Source organism: Chlorocebus sabaeus, chromosome 21, assembly GCF_047675955.1.
Source record: "Chlorocebus sabaeus isolate Y175 chromosome 21, mChlSab1.0.hap1, whole genome shotgun sequence".
NCBI classification, from domain to species: Eukaryota; Metazoa; Chordata; class Mammalia; order Primates; family Cercopithecidae; genus Chlorocebus; species Chlorocebus sabaeus.
The window spans coordinates 96723708-96737414 of NC_132924.1; positions in this window are offsets into that span (position 1 = coordinate 96723708).

Consider the following 13707-nt stretch of genomic DNA (forward strand, 5'->3'; position numbering starts at 1 on the left):
GGAGGAAGGGGAAGGAGGGGGGAAAGAGAAGGAGGGTGAGGAGGGGGAGGAAGGGGAGAAGGGGGAGGAAGGGGAGGAGGGGGGAGGAAGGGGAGGAGGGGGGAGGAAGGGGAGGAGGGGGGGAGGAAGGGGAGGAGGGGGGAGGAAGGGGAGGAGGGGGAGGAGGGAGGGGGAGAAGGGAGGAGGGAAGGGGGAAGGCAGAAGGGGGCAGGGGTTGAAAAACTACTTAATGGGTACTATGCTCACTACTTGAGTGAAGGGATCCAGACCCCAAACCTCAGCATCATGCAATATACCCATGTAACAAACCTTCACATGCACCCCCGTATCTAAAATAAATGTTGAAATTATTTTTATAAAATGTAGGCTGCTTCAAGTTTTTTATGAAACAACATACACATTATACACATATATACACACAAGTACATGACACATACATATGTAATACACACATAGACATACACACATGCATTGAAATATGGCACGTTATTGCAGTACTGCAGGTAATGCAGTGGGCAAGGACACATATTTTGTACTTTTTTTAAGTGGAATAAGCCAGACACAGAAAGACAAATATCTCACTTATATGAAGAATCTAAAAAAAGCAAACTCATGGAAGCAGAAAGTAAAATGGCGGTCACCAGGAGACGGGAGACGAGGGGATTCAGGAAATGTTGGTCAAAGGATACACAATTTCAGGAGAAATAAGTTCAAGAAATATATTGTACAACATTGTGACAACAGTTAAAATAGTGCATTGTATACTTGAGAACCTCAAAGAGAGTAGATTTTGCGTTCTCATGACAAAAAAAGTATATGAGGTAATGAATATGTTAATTTGCTCAATGTAGCCATTTTACAATATACACATACTTCAAAGCATCATGTTGTATACCATAAATATATACAATTGTTGTCAATTTAAAAAATACAAAAAGATACCACAAAAGATATCAATTACCTTTACAGTGTCTTAAGTTTATACAGATAAATAGTATCATTAAAATATAAAAATAAAAACAGACTATGAGCCACTTCGAGTCAGGCTCTGCAAATTATTACCTGCTTGGTTTTGGACAAGGCATGAACTAAGTGTCTAAAGCACTATATCCAATATAGAGTAAGTGCACATGAAACCTGAGCTCTCATCATTATTACTACATAGTGGCAGTGCCAATGTCAGAGCTGCAAAAGTCAAGAACCTGGTCGTATGGTACATGACTGTAGATTGTCATTATACCTGAAAATAGAAAAAGAAAATGTTAGGAATGCATATGGCATCTCACAGTCATTTCTAAATACTTTGACAACATTCACGGAATGAAAACTTGCAGAGAATTGTCTCTAGGCAATAACCCACCACATATTCTTTTCCTTAGTAAAGCCTTAATTATCAATTGTTGTCAAGGGAAGAAAGGGCTTCTCAGGGGAGAAGATGAGTAGAAGGAATAGACTTATTTGACCTCAGTTCCCCGTGTTGTGTAACCTCAGGGAGTGCTGGAGATGTCGGGGGATTTGCTGTTTTGGGAAAGAGACAGTCTAGTAATTTGAATCTGGGCACTGGGAGCGCCTGAGTTCTAATGCTGGATTAGCCAGTGATTCTATCAGAGGCACTTGACAGGCACTCACATTCTGTGCTTCAGACTCCAGGAAACTGGGAACAGCCATTGCTGTTGCTCTGGAAATCTTCCACTCTGGAATCTCTCAATGAGATTTAAGGTAAAACTTCTTGGAAGCATCCTATATGGTTGGATCAGGTAGAAGACGTGGAGGGCACTAAAAGTGATACTTACCTTTGGATTGAGTGTGTGTGAAAAACAGTAGCCAGTTCTTTCTGTTTGAAGCAAAGTCTACGCTGTTTTCCCATGGAAGCTATTTTCTAGGTTTTGTGGAAGTTAAATATCCAGGCATGACATGCAGTGGTCAGCAATTGCATGTTCTGTGCAATTGCTATGTTCCTGAGTGTCTGAATACCCCTACATATATGGTTACCCACATTGGTTTAATATCATTTCAGTGAAGCAACAGTTTTAATCACCTTTGACTGGAGGCTGCCAACATTTGCTTAGACTTTCCTTTGACTCATTGGAACCCATCAACCTAGGTTCGACTCTGCACCCAGTCCCCTCACTGGGGGCCTGCCCTTCATAATCACCTGAAGTACCCAAGAAACTAAATTGAGTCTGTGGGTTGGGGGGTGCCCTGATTAAATCAGAACTTCAACTATAATGATTTTCATACTTCCTACAATGATTATGGAGTATCTGAAGACCCTCTCTTCAACAGAAAACCTTATCTGACAATCAAAAATAAGGTTTAAAATATAAGTACATTTAAGAGAGGTAGAATGATATCTGAACATTTTTTTAAATAATGGACTTTGATAAAGGAAAAAGGATGAGAACCCCAAGTCCATAGAAGAAAAGTATAGATATTTTCTACAGCCAAAGGCTTCATAATTTGTTCTATGAATATAGAAAATATCTTGAGGATCATCTAGACCATTTGGATACATCTGGGAAGACTACTTCAATAATGCCTCCCATTTATTCTAGGTTTTACAGTTCATAAAGATTTTCACATACATCACCCCACTTGATTCTTACAGCTACTCTAGGAATAGGGGAGGGATGGGGCTAATTATCTCCACTCTATAGATAAGAAAACACATCTTATAGTTAACTAAAGTAGTAAATGTCAGAGCTAGGACTTGACTCCAAATCCCTAGGAACTGACTCCAAATCCCAAGCTCTTTCCATATCATCAGTTTTAGCTCATCAAGAATAGGAAGGCATCATTCACAATAGCCAAAAATCAGAAACAATTCAAATGTCCATCAATTGGTGAATGGATGAACACAATGTGGCACATCCAGACAATGGGATCCTGTTTGTTAACACACTACAACATGTGTGAACCTCAAACACATTAGGTTAGGTGAACCTCAAACACATTGGGTTAAGTGAAAGCCACCAAACACAGACGATCACAAATTGTATGATTCCATTTATATAGAATATCCAGACAAAGTGAATATCAAGAGACTGAAAACAGATTAGAGGTTTCCTGGGGCTAGAGCATAGGGCCAAAGGTTGACTACAAATGGGCACAAGGGATCTTTTTGAGATCATGGAAAAGTTCTAAAATTGGTTTGTGGTGATAGTTGCACAACTCAGTAAATTTACTAGAAGAAAAAAAATCATTGAATGTTACACTTAAGGTAGGTGAGTTTTATGATATGTAAATTTCACCTCCATATGTCTCCTTAAAACAAAACAAAACAAAAAAAGGAACAGGAGGAGCATGTGTCTTCCTGGCAGAGAATGCCATGTTTACAACCTCCCTGAGAGGCCCAGCACAACCATGGAATCATCTGGCTTGGAGGAAAGCACTTGGTTCTTGTGCTGGCAGCACATGATTTATTGGTTTTGCCCTGCTGATAAGGCCAGTAAAAGCAGATGATGACACATTCTTCAAGGGCAACACAAGCGCTGCCTTCACCAATCTTACTGGACCTCAACCCGAACACATCTAGCTTGCTCTGCCAGCCTGTGACATTTTCATGCTGTTTGTAATATAACTTTTCTACCTTTTAAAAATATATATTTGAGAAAACGAATGCAACAAAACATGTAGGTAGGAGAGCTAAAAGTGAAAGTTTCCAGTCCTGTTAAGGGCAGGAATTGGCAAGGGATCATGTTACCAGTGGGATGGGTCTTTTGTAACTTCTCTGAAAACCAGCTCCGATTCACTGAAGATGCATAGAAAGGAGAACAAAGAGAAACTGGGGACTCCCGGCGGGGGCAATCAGAGAAGGCAAATATTCAACAGGCCCTAGATCTCAAGAACGCAGGGCCAGGGCGCTGTGGAAGTAAAGGTCAGTTAGGAGCTGCAAGTCTGTGTGAAAAGAGAGTGCCTTTGATTTTCATGATAAAATTTCAAATAAAAAGTCTCAGTAACCAGATATCAGCTTTCAAGCACTAACTGTCCCATTGTCAGGCCACACTGAGTCCTCGTATTCCTGTACTTTGAAACTGACTTTACCTCTCTACCCCATTCACAAAAGATCTCAACTTTTCTGCCCTTTAATACAGCACTTACCTGCAGGAACTGGAGTCTTCTAAAGTGACAGTTGTCATGACCCTGAGGAAGGAACCATACCAAGGAGATCCCTGTCTTGGGTGCTCACCCTCCACATCATTCATCTTAATACTACAGCGAACAACTCTGTCCAAACTTGTCAGACCAACACTAGGGGTTTCAGGACAGGTAATTGCTGGAATGAATGGAAGACCTTCTACTCCACCTCCAGGAAAATTTCCTTTATGAGAACTTTAGGTGAGCTTTATTAGAACCTTCTAGTCCACCTCAAGTAAAATGTCCTTTTATTAGAACTTAAATCTGCTTCCTGTTTCATAAGTGGAATTCCATATTCACCATCTACTATGTAAGATGAAAGACTTGGTTGATAAATTCAGCTATTTCTCTTTTTTTTCTGAAAATCTTTTTCTTTGGTCTTTACAATTTTAACATTATCAGTTTATCTTTCTATTTGCTTATGTAGGACTCATTATTACATGTTTGAATCAGAGTAACAAACAATAAGTAGACCTACTATACACAGGTGAAGCATTAGATGCTCTATTACAAATCTTTGTCTTTCATCCCATCCTTCTTTCTTTTTGATACATTTTGAATGCCTAACTAGTAGATCTCAATGTGAGAAGCAGTTTGGACTCATTAGAACATAACCATACCCATCACTTACTAGCTGGGCATACTTACAGGGATTTTTTAACCTCTCAGAACCTCTGAACCCACTTTTATCCTTTGTAAAATGGAACTAATTCAGTAGTGTTTAGTTCAGCAAGTGTTGTCTCAAACACGTTAAGTGTTAATATACATAATTATTAAATGGAGATCATATTAGCAGGTTGTACTGCCTGGCACATTGACTGCATATAAAAGTATTTTATAAACTATAAATGTTATAAAATTGCAAGATATTATAAATAGCTCGAATAATTTTAAATTTGACTCATGCTCACTACCACAGGCTGGCATAGCTGGGAGATTTGCTTGGCTGCCAAACCTAAGAGTGAAGACTTGATAAGGATATTGCCAGTTCTCATCTGATCCCTTTGGCCTGTTTGGTTGTTGTCTGTACAGAGCCTGACCTCTGCCTGACATTCTCCCCCCGGAGCCTCTTTCCAGCTATCTGAGAAGCTCCCAGCAAACTGACTGAGCAATGTCGGAAGCTTAACTTCCTTAGGAGCCATTACATTAGTTCAGCAGCCTAATTACAAATCATCCGTAGGAAATGTTGAAAACCCAAACCCTTCCGTGTAACTGGGAAACATGTTAGATCTATTTCAGGCAGCAACCTTGCACCTGTGCAGTGAGAGAAATTAGATTAAGACTTTATTTTAAAAAGGCAGGTGCAGAGGGAGGGTGAAAGTTAGGAATAGCTTGTTAACAGTAGACTCAACATTTGTGAGAATAAAAGAACTTCCAGTTTCCCAAATTTGCCAATGATAATGTAACATATTGTTGATGAAAAAGCCAAACTCTGTAAAATATTTAAACAGGTTTGTTCTGAGTCAATATGAGTGACCATGGCCCAAGGTACAGTCTCAAGAGATTCTGAGAAAGAGTCCCCAAGGCAGTTGGGTTATAGTTTTATACATTTTAGGGAGTTTTATACATTTTAGGGAGATAAGAGTTATAAGTAAAGACATAAATCATACATGGAAGATGTACATTAGTTCAGCCTAAAGACGCAGGATAGGCTGGGCGTGGTGGCTCATGCCTGTAATCCCAGCACTTTGGGAGGCTGAGGCAGGTGGATCATGAGGTCAGGAGTTCAAGACCAGTTTGATATGGTGACACCCTGTCTCTTCTAAAAATACAAAAATTAGCCGAGCGTGGTGGCACGTGCCTGTAGTCCCAGCTACTCAGGAGGCTGAGGCAAGAGAATGGCTTGAACCCAGGAGGCGGAGGTTGCAGTGAGCCGAGATTGCACCACTATACTCAAGCCTGGGTGACAGAGTGAGACTCCGTCTCAAAAAAAAAAGAAAAAGGCACGATATCGGGGCCATTTTACAAGTGGATTTAAACATTTTCTGACTGGCAATTAGTTGAAAGAGTTAAACTTTGTCTAAAAACGTAGGAAGTCAGTAGAAAAATGTTTGAGCTAAGACAAGGAGGTTGCAGAAGCCAAGGCCCTTGTTAAGTAAATTAAGTCTCATAGGAGGCAGCCCTCAGAGAATATGTGATGCTATACCAGAGTCATGTTGGAATTTGGAATCTTATTGCCACCAGAGAAGTTTTATCAGTCTTACTATAACCTCCCAAGGGGTTCGCCTTGCCCACTGCCTAGAGAGAGCAATTCTTCAAGACAGGGGAATTGCAATAGAGAAAGAGTAATTCACGCAGAGCCAGCTGTGCAGGAGACTAGAGTTTTATTATTCAAACCAGCCTCCCTGAGCATTTCGGGAGCAGAGTTTTCAAGGACAACTTGGTGGGTGAGGGGAAGCCAGTGAGCCGGGAGTGCTGATTGGTCACAGCTCAGAGATGGAATCACAGGAGTCGAAGCTGTCTTCTTGTGCTGGGTCAGTTTCTGCATTGGGGCCACAAGATCAGATGAGCCAGTTTATCCATCTGGGTGATGCTATCAGGTGCAGGGTCTGCAAAATATCTCAAGCATTGATCCTAGGAGCAGTTTAGGAAGGGTCAGAATCTTGTAGCCTCCAGCTGCATGACTCGTAAACCATGATTCCTAATCTTGTGGCTAATATTAGTCCTACAAAGGCAATCTAGTTTCCTGGAAAGAAGCAAGTCTACTTTGGGAAAGGGCTGTTATCATCTTTGTTTTAAACTATAAACTAAGTTTCTCCCAAAATTAGTTCAGCCTACACTCAAGAATGAACAAGGACAGCTTGGAGGTTAGAAGCAAGATGGAGTCAGTTAAGTCAGATCTCTTTCACTGCCTCTGTCATAATTTTGCAAAGGCGGTTTCATTATGATTTCTGATGTTAATGTTGGCCAGTTGTGCTTAAACTCCAAAACGGAGAGGGTATAATGAGGTGTGTCCGACCACCTTCCTGTCATGGCCAAAATTCAGTTTTTCAGGTTTCTCTGGGGTCTCCCTTGGCCCAAAGGGCTGTCTGTTCAATAGAATGGAGGAGGGGGGAGGTGCTTAGAATCTTATTTTTGGTTTATAATATGATATCAATGTTTACTCACCAGCAAACTGAGGGCAATTTAAATAAGAAAGGCATCCATGAAAGGGACAAAAATGCCACTACGAGATATGAGCACTTAGTGGTCAATTGGGCTCACTCATTACACTGGGGGACGTACTGAAAGGCAGACTGACCGTGAAGAGTGAGCTTCAGGTCCTTGTGGGTGTTGGGGCTTCCAGGAGTAGTAGAGAGCTCTTGGTGGGGAGAGAAGCCAGGTTACAATGAAGTGGCATTTCTCTGAAAGCAGTTTTAATAAACTCCTTAAAGGCATCACAGAAGAAAGAAGTCTAAATCACCTAAGACCCAGTGCTTCATCATGATTTCTACTAATTGTTTTAAATACATTTTCACTTTTATAACTAATTTTGTATTTATAATTTTATATTATTAAAGAGGTTCCCAACATTGTATAATTCTTGGGTTCTATAACGCTGGATTCACCCTTGCCTACTCTCCAACTCATCAGTTTTGCATTGTTTTGTTTTGCTTTCTTTCTCTGTGTGTGTGTGTGTTTAATTACTTCCCGAACACTTACTAATTATGCTAGCCCCTGAGAATGGCAAATGGGGCAGACATGTTTTCTTCCTTGGAGAAAAGGCCTTTCCTGTGAAGACCTATTTGAAACGGGTAATCCCAAGTGGGATAGTACTACCATGAAATAGTTTTGTGGGAGCTGGGAGAACTAAGCTGGCTTCAGACATCAGGAAAGACCTCCCTGAGGAAGTGTTACTTAAGATTTGAGTAAAGTAGAAGATGCAAAGGCTTTCTAGGCCAAGAAAGGAGCAGTGCAATGACTTGGGGATGAAGGATGTGTGGACAATTCAGCCCAAAGTGGCTCAAGTGTGAGAGGTGGAAGAAGTGGCCCAAGTTGAAGCTAGAAAGATGAGTAGGGCTTGATGCTGGAAGGGCCAGAGCTTACAGTTGAAGTTTCTATCTGAAGGACAATGGAAACCATTCAAGGGTTTTAGCCAGGGAATTAGTTGATGAGATTTGTGTTTTAAAAGGTTAACTCTGGCTGCATTGTGGTAAAGGGGAAAGAATCATGCAGCAATGCACCAGGGAAACTGCTAGTTCATCATGACCATCATCCAAGAAAATGAGGACAGAGGCTTAGATTCAAGCAAGGGGAACAGCAAGAAATGAAGTAAGATTCAAGAGCTGTTTAAAATATAAGAGCTTAGGTCTTCCAAAGGAATATAATGATGTTGGCGAAGGCAGGACACAAAGGTAGCACACAGTCTGCAGCACATGGTGGATGAGGATACTATATTCGGAAATGTAGAAGCTGATTACCTGAGTGATAAAATTATCTGTACATCAAACCCCCACAACATGCAGTTTCCCCATGCAGCAACTTGTACATGTACTCCTTGAACCTAAAATAAAAGTTGGAAAGAAAAAAAAAGTGACAACAGAAATGAAAAAAGGAAAAAAGAAAAGAAACATAGAAGGCTGGGAGAGTGGGTGGGGAAAGTATAAATGGAAATTAAAACACTGGTTTGGGGCAGGTTGAGTTTTAGCTACCAGTGATATACTCAGATGGAGATTTCCTCCCTCCCTCCCTCCCTCCCTTTCTTCTTTCCTTCCTTCCTTCCTTCCTTCCTTCCTTCCTTCCTTCCTTCCTTCCTTCCTTCCTTCCTTCCTTCCTTCTTTCCTTCCTTCCTTCCTTCCTTCCTTCCTTCATCACCAAAATACATATACTAAATCTGTGAGTGATAAAAGCCTATAGAAGGCCAGGCGTGGTGGCTCACATCAGTAATGCCAACACTTTGGGAGGCTGAGGTGAGCGAATCACTACAGACCGGGAGCTCGAGACCAGTCAACATGGCGAAACCCTGTCTCTACTAAAAAACACAAAAATTAGTCAGTGTGGTGGTGGGTGCCTATAATCCCAGCTACTTGGGAGGCTAAGGCAGGAGAATCACTTGAACCTGGGAGGCAGAAGCTGCAGTGAGCTGAGATCATGCCACTGTATTCCAACTTGGGAGACAGAGCGAGATTCTGTCTCAAAAAAATAAATAAATAAAATAAAAATACAAGCCTATAGTAGAATAAAGCAGAGGATCAGTGGAAATGAGGATTTTAATTAAATATGAAATATATATTACATATGACATATAAATATATATAATTAATAATTAAATATATTTGTATAATATATTCATTTAACTCTGTTTGGTGGATATAAATAGGAATGCCTAAACAAATCTTTTAAAATATGAATAGTTTCTGAAATTACCAAATTCTTCTCGAAATTTGGGGATTAATAAAGTTAGAAAACAAACAATTGGTAGGGCCTTGCAACGCTTTTAAACGCTTGCAACGTTTCCACAAGAACATAAGCTGAAAGCAAAGTGACTCACCTATAGGCAAGTGGGAGTCTCCTTCCATAGAGTGTTAGGCTCAAGTAGGAATTAGATATGTGTACATTTAGGAGGTCTCTCTGATCACCCTCTAAATACTAATTGTGGAAACACCAGATCTACTGGCAGGGCAGGTCCGGTATTGCTGATTTTTGGAGGAACTGGTGAGTTTTTGCCACTCTCTTGTTGAGTCTCCATTAAATCAGGACACTTGCTAAGGTGAACAGTGTCCTGTTAGGCAACTATGGCTATGGATGATGCTATGGGGTAATGTTACATCCACCTAGCACTAGATAGTAATAAAGTCCAAAGCTCTTTGACATGGCCTAGAAGGCCCTTCAAATAAAGAAATATTCAACAAGTATAAGCACCTACCATGTGAAGGGCATGATACTGGGGGCAATTAAGAGTGGGGAGGGGTAGATACAAAAGCCATTTTTAAAAAGTAGTACATGAATCAGGGCCAGTGTCTGCCTCATCTTCACCTACTCTGCACCCCTATGCCAAACAGTCTGGTTTTTGTTTTTGTTTCCATACTCCTGTGCATTTGCCCAGAAGTTGCTCTTTTGGCCTGGAAAGCTCTATCTGATTCTGCACTTTCTCCAACTCCATTCATGTAGGCTATATTGCTTCTTTATCTGTGCCCCACGGTTCTTCCCTCCCTGGTGCCTGGCTAGAGGCATCACTGCACTATGTTACTGTCAGTTGTCTGCCTCTCCCAGGAGTATGAACTCCTTGAGGGCAGAGACTAGATCAATTTCCATTTTCTGTTTATAATCCCAGCTTCCAGCACAGACTTGTTCCATACAAGGTAGTTGGTAAATGTGTGTTGAATAAACAGACCAACAAACAAATGAGAGTATTTTCAGGAGGAAACCAAAAGGAAAAAAAAAAAGTTGAAAGGGGAAGCTCTGTTTTCACTAAAAAGGGAATTGCCAATATATTGGGAGATAGTATGCATCTGAGTGTATCTGAATATATCTCACTGGGAAGCCAGAACTATGAAAAAATTCTCCCCCAAGGCAGATTTTTTTTAATAAAAAATATTAACTGTCAAAACGCTTGGAGTATTATTGACTGTAAAAACAATTCTATCCAAAAACATAATGTGACCAAGTAAAAACCTCAAAATACAAAATGCTGATGCTTGGAACATATAGGTGACTGGATTTTTTCAATGTAGACAAGGTTCCAAAGAAAACTAAATTATTCACCATATTTAATTCTAGTCAGGGTCAGGTGGAGAGTGTTTGATCACTCAGCAGAATTGTATCCAGGAGAGTTAAAGCTTGTGAAGGATACTTACGGGGGAACCAGGAATTGAACCAACTCATAAGATCATTAGTGAGTTGTGATTATTATTATAATCGGAGTGATTTGTAACAAATATACTAGGATATCTAAATGACTACTGTTTTTAAGGTAGTGTCTTTGAGAGACCATAATGGTTTTTTCCAGTGATGCTGCCACATAGCAAAAACACACACAAAAACAAACAAAACGCATTAAGCCTTCTCTTTTGGAGCCATTTCAGAGTCACTCATGGGAAACATAAGATTTGGGGGGGGGGGGGGCGGGGGAAGAAATCCATGTGAGACCATATTCTGGGTTGTTCCAATGACAAAATTTAAAATATGTTGATTTTTCAAGAGACTAGTTTCAAAGCAATAAAAAGATTTTTCTAAGATTTGAGTCATCCAACAACGAAGTGAGCTTTTGAAGATGTGCTATTTTCACTGAAGATGTTCAAGGAAACACCAGATGATCACATACAGAAGTGATAGAAAATTCATGTATTTCAAAGTCCTTTTGAAATCTGAAAATCTGTGATTCTAAAATATCTGAATACTAACTGTATATTGTAGTCTGCATGTATTGAGCCCAGGACTATGTTCAAATGTTACCTTACTACAGAGATCTTCCTAGATGAAATTTTACCCCCATAATCTTCCTTCCCTTTTACCCTGCTCTAGTTTTCTCCAAAGAACTTCTATGTAATATGTTCTATATTTACATGTTTGTCTAGATATTGTCTCTCTCTCCCAATTACAATGTAAGCTCTACGGAGGAAGGAACTTTGTTGATTGTGTTCACCTCTCTAAACCAAGCAACTAAATTAGAATCTGGCATGTAACATGTGTTTTGTCAATTGTCCAGTAAAAATTAGCAAAAAAAAAAAAAAAAGATGTTACAGAACGATTACAAACATGAGATAGGGTAAAACACAATTCCACTGTTTCTTTGCACATATTTATATACCCTAAAACTTGCACAGTACTCAACATATCACATGTGGCCAATATATAATTGTTGAAAGAATGAGCTCATGCTATCATTTAGACATCTTTTCTTCTTTATTTCCCAAAAGCACATAGATTTTTACATGGTTGTAATCCTTATTCATCTTTTTACCTAAAATGTAATACTACAGCTGAGTGACTCATCTTATGCATCAGATCTGGCTATCATGACTTGATGTCATTGCCAAAAATCAAACCCTTTCAAATAAAAAAGATGGGCCCTTGCTGAGCTGAGGTTACCCAAAAGCATATGCTACAGGATGTAAAAAAAAAAAAAAAAAAAAAAAAAAAAAAATGAACTCATTACTTCTAATTTTACCATCATCTCTCCCATTAGCATCACTGAAGTGTCACAGTTATTTTTGGAGCAGAATACCATAATGAGTTAAGATCAAAATAGTTACCCAAAACATTCTCACAAGACAGCAAAGTCAGATAGACTTATGCACATCTGATTTCAAAACTTATTATAAAACTACAGTAATTAAGACCATGCGATATTACATAAGAATAGATATATAGATTAACAGAACAGAATTGACTGTCTAGAAATAAACCCTTGTATTTATGGTCAGTTAATTTTCCACAAAGGTGCCAAGGTAATTCAATAGAGGAAAGGATAGTTTTTTCAACAAATGGTGCTAGGACAATTGAACATCTGTGTGCAAAAAGATACATTTGGGCCAGGCGTTGTCACTCACACCTGTAGTCCCAGCACTTTGGGATGCTGTGGCGGGGGCAGCACTTGAGTCCATGAGTTTGAAACCAGCCTGGGCAACATGGCAAAACACTATCTCTACAAAAAATAAAAAAATATTAACTGGGCGTAGTGGCTTGCCGTCTGTAGTCCCGGCTACTCGAAGGCGGTGGTGGGAGGATCACCCGAGCCCAAAAGGTAGAGGCTACAGTGAGCTATGGAGTGTAGTGGTGCCATTACACTCCAGTCTGAGCAACAGAGTCAGACCCTGTCTAAAAAATAAAAAATAAAAAAGATGAATATATACTTCTAAAAAATAAAAAAATAAAAAAGATGAATATATACACACAAGTCAAAATGGGTAGGAAACATAAATAAACCTAAAACTATACAACTTTCAGAAGAAAATATGAGTAAATCTCTGTGACCTTGGGTTGGAAAAAAATTTTCTTTTTTCTTTTTTTTTTTGTGAGACAGAGTCTTGCTCTGTCACTCAGGCTGGAGGGCAGTGGTGCCATCTTGGCTCACTGCAACCTCTGCCTCCTGGGTTCAAATGATTCTCCCACCTCAGCCTCTGGAGTAGCTGGGATTATAGGCATCTGTCGCCATGCTCAGGTAATGTTTTTATTTTGTTTTGTTTTGTTTTTTTTTTTTTTGAGATGGAGTCTCGCTCTGTCGCCTGGGCGGGAGTGCAGTGGCCGGATCTCGGCTCACTGCAAGCTCCGCCTCCCGGGTTCATGCCATTCTCCTGCCTCAGCCTCCCAAGTAGCTGGGACTACAGGCGCCCGCCACTTCGCCCGGCTATTTTTTTGTATTTTTTAGTAGAGACGGGGTTTCACCGTGTTAGCCAGGATGGTCTTGATCTCCTGACCTCGTGATCCGCCCGTCTCGGCCTCCCAAAGTGCTGGGATTACAGGCTTGAGCCACCGCGCCCGGCCAGGTATTGTTTTTATGTTTAGTAGAGACAGGGTTTTGCCATGTTGGCCAGGCTGGTCTTGAACTCCTGGGCTCAAGTGATCTGCCCCCTCAACCTCCCAGAGCACTGGAATTACAGGCATGAGCCACCATGCATGGCCAGAAAAATATTTCTTAACTGTAACACC